We start from the raw sequence: 4006 nt of genomic DNA, 5'->3' as shown, positions 1-4006 counted from the left end.
TTTTTTTTAAGCAAGAGGATAACATGACCAGCAAAAGAATAATACCATCAGGAATGTAGCTTTGTGTCAGAAAGAGATAAGTTTAAGTGCCAGCTCTAGTACTAGCACTATCTTTTCTAAAATCAATTACGTAATCTCTCTTAATTCTTGTATGTAGAATACTATAGTAATGCAGCTCTGTTGCATATGGTATTGTGAATATTAGAGGAGTTAATCTATTTTAAATGCTTAACATAGTACTTGGCATAGAGTTGACACTTAAAAAGTTTCCTCCTTTGCTGTGTAGAAAGGTCATGCTGAGGGTAGTGAAAAAGATAGATTATCATAGATGAATAAGAGAAACATTGGGACCAGTGAGGAGACCAATGGAGTAAGGCATAGACTTTAGTGTAGAATTGGGAATGGTGAATAAAGGTGAGATTTAAAAGCCATTTCTCTTCTAAGGTAAAAATTTTCTCTTCTAAGGTAAAGTAGCCAGCGAGAGAGAGAGAAATTGAGACTAACACTCAAATTTTTATTTAGGAGGAGTGAAACACCTTCTATATTTTAGAAACCATTTTAGGTACTGTGGATGAATAAGACACATCTTCCTTGAGGATCTCAAAATCTATCAGAGAGACAAATACTTAAATGAATAGATACAATATAATGATTTATACTGTAGGTAGGGTTTTGTAGCAGTATCACCTTTCATATCTTTTTTGAATAGGAGGAACAGCTTATTGTGGACATTTGACTGAACAATTGTTAAGTTATGTGAGCACTATCAGATTCCAGATTTTTGCTGAGCAGCCTCAAACCTGGCACTAGCAGCAGCTGGCTTCAGTTCCTGGCTTGGCCTCTCTAGGTGCCTCCAAGCCCAGCACAGGTGGCAGACATCTGCAAATTGCTTGGGGGCTTATATCAGGTGGCCCTGAGCAGGGCACAGGCTGTAGCTGAACTTGGCCTGTAGTGAGGCCCCTTCCAGAAGGCCTAGGGGCTGGCACACCTGGAAGAGCCAAAGCACCACCTGGGGCCACATTCAAAGATGACACACACAAAGGTCAGAGTAGGCAGACACCAGAGCATTGCTAAGGTGAATTGTGCTTCAGCCCCTGCACAACAACTCCTCCACTGTAGTCACCAGCCAGTCCTCACAACAAATCAGCCTGAGGGTCAGTTTGTCCCATTGACATGCAAACAGCAACCAAGGCTCAACTTCAACAGGAGGGGACACACCTGAAGCAGCTAGCTCAAGTTAACAGGGAGGCTGTACCACTGGGCCCCATAAGACACCTACTACTTAAGGCCACTCTACCAAGACCAGGAGACATAGCAGCTCTACTTAACACATAAAAACAAACAGGGAGTCAGCCAAAATGGGGCGACAAAGAAACATGTCTCAAATAAAAAAACATAAAAAATCTTCAGAAAATGAACTAAACAATACGGAGATGAGTAATCTACCAGACACAGCGTTCAAAACGCTGGTTACAAGGATGCTCAATGATCACAGTAAGAACTTCAACACAAGGTAAGAAACATAAAAATGGAGATAGAAAACATAAAAAAGAACCAGTCAGAAATGAAAACTAAAATAAATGAAATAAAGAGTGCATTAGAGGAAGTCAACAATAGATTAGATGAAGCAGAGGATAGAATTAACAATTTGGAAAGCAAGAAAACACCCAATCAGAACAGCCAAAAGAAAAAAGAATGCAAAAAAAAAAAAAAAATGAGGATAGTTTAAGGGACCTCTGGGACAACATCAAGCGAACCAATATTCACACTATAAGAGTACCAGAAGGAGAAGGGAGGGAGCAAGGAATTGAAAACCTATTTGAAGGACTAATGACTGAGAGCTTCTGTAACCTGGTGAAAGAAATAGAGATACAAGCTCAGGAATCTGAGAGAGTCCTAAACAAGATGACCCCAAAGAAGCCCATACCAAGACGTGTCATAATTAAAATGCCAAACCAATGTTATCCCAATAAACTTAATTAAAAATTAAAAAATAAATAAATAAAATGCCAAAGATTAAAGACAAAGAGAATCTTAAAAAGCAGCAACAGAAAAGCAGTTAGTTACCTACAAGGGAGTTCCTATAAGACTGTCAGTTGATTTCTAAAGAGAAACTTTGCAGGTCAGAGGGATTGTCACAAAATATTCAAAGTGATGAAAAGCAAGGACCTAAAACAAATATTACTCTACCCAAAAAAGCTATCATTTAAAATTAGAGGACAAGTAAAGAGCTTCTCAGACAGGAAAAAGCTAAAGGAGTTCATCATCATCAAAACAGTATTAGAAGAAATGTTAAAGTGACTTCTTGAAGAAAAAGAAGGAGGAGGAGGAGGAGGAGAAAAAGTAGAAAAAAAGGTCAAAAATATAAATAATAAAATGGCAATCACCAAGGTGGAGTGAACAGGTATTAGCCAGGTTGATGGAGACTCAGATATGGCCAGCATCTGTGGCTGCACTCTGAGTAGGGGGAAGGCTCAACAAAGGAACAATGGATTCTGCCAGCACTTCTGTCTAGGAGAAAGCTGCCCCTCCAGCTCTTGCCCTGAAGTCTGACAGTTCTGCCCTGTGTATCCCTGGAGCCTTTGGAGCTGCTACCTCAGCACTGGGGTTCAGAGCAAGAGTGTACACAGGGCCTGTTAAAAGGAATACCCTCTGTCTCACTCAGCCACAATCTCTGCTGGTTCTTATAGCCAGAAATTGTGAGGTCTTCTCTTCTTAGCACTGGAGAGCCGGGGCTGGGGAGCCTGGTGTGAGCCTGGGACCCCTACTCCTCTTGGGAGACCTCCACAGCCAAGATATGCCTCCCAACTTTTAGCTGCCACACATGGGTGTAGGACCAGCCCGTTCTGCATCTCTGCCCCTCCTACCAGTTATGAAGTGGCTTCTTCTGTACGTCCTTAGTTGTAGGACTTCTGTTCAACTAGACTTCATTCTCCATAATGGCTATTCTGCAGTTTAGTTGTAATTTTGATATGGTCATGGCCAGTACAGCATTTACCTACTTTGCCATCTGGATCAGAAATCCTATCGGCAATTACTTTAAATGTAAATAGATTAAATGCTCCAATCAAATGACATAAGGTAGCTGAATGGATAAGAAAGCAAGACCCTTACATATCCTGCCTACAAGAGACTCACTTCAGACTGAAACACACATGCAGACTGAAAGTAAAGAAATGGAAAGATATTTAATGAAAATGAAAACAAAACAAAACAAAAGCTGGGGTAGCAATATTTATACCAGACAAGATAGACTTTAAAATGGAGGCTATAAGAAGAGACAAAGAAGGACTCAGTAATCCCATTTCTGGATATTTATTTGAAGAAACCCAAAACACTAATTCAAAAAGACATATGCATCTGTATGTTCATTGCAGCATTATTTAGAATAGCCAAGATATGGAGGCAACTTGGGTGTCCATCAGTGGATGAACGGATAAAGAAGTGGTACATGTGCACAATGGAATATTCCTCAGCCTTAAACAAAGAATGAAATCTTGCCACTTACAGCAACTCAGATGAACCTAGAGGGTATTGTGGTGAGTGGAGTAAATCAGAGAGACAAAGACAAATGCCGTATGACTTCACTTACATGTGGAATCTAAAGAATAAAAAAACAAACAAAACAGAAACAAAGTCATAGATACAGAGAACATTTTGATGGTTGCCAGATTGTAGGGAGTTGGGGGCTGAATGAAAAAGGGTACAAATTGGTAGTTACAAAATAGTTATGGGGATATAAAGTATAGCAAAAGAGACATAGTCAATAATGTAATAACTATGGATGGTGTCAGATGGGTACTAGATTTATTGGAGTGATCTCTTTGTAAATTACATAAATGTTTAATTACTATGTCGTACACCTAAAATTAATATAATATTGTATGTCAAATATAATTGAAAAATAGTTACTTAAAAAGAATTCCAATAAATAAAATAATTGCATCCCTAAAAATTAAAAAAAAAAGAAAAAGGAAGATTGAAGAGAAGCACTTTAGGTTCTTGC

The 4006-nt window shown here is 39.0% G+C and overlaps 1 protein-coding gene across 1 annotated transcript in view; it reads left to right on the top strand.

Annotated features, from left to right (window-relative positions):
* The window catches only part of S1PR1 (sphingosine-1-phosphate receptor 1), a 150902-nt gene that overhangs the window by 105748 nt on the left and 41148 nt on the right, over positions 1-4006 (top strand). The window lies entirely within an intron of this gene.

This window comes from Pteropus vampyrus, unplaced genomic scaffold (assembly GCF_000151845.1).
Source record: "Pteropus vampyrus isolate Shadow unplaced genomic scaffold, Pvam_2.0 Scaffold6, whole genome shotgun sequence".
Taxonomy (NCBI): domain Eukaryota; kingdom Metazoa; phylum Chordata; class Mammalia; order Chiroptera; family Pteropodidae; genus Pteropus; species Pteropus vampyrus.
This window is presented reverse-complemented; position numbering and strand designations above follow the sequence as displayed.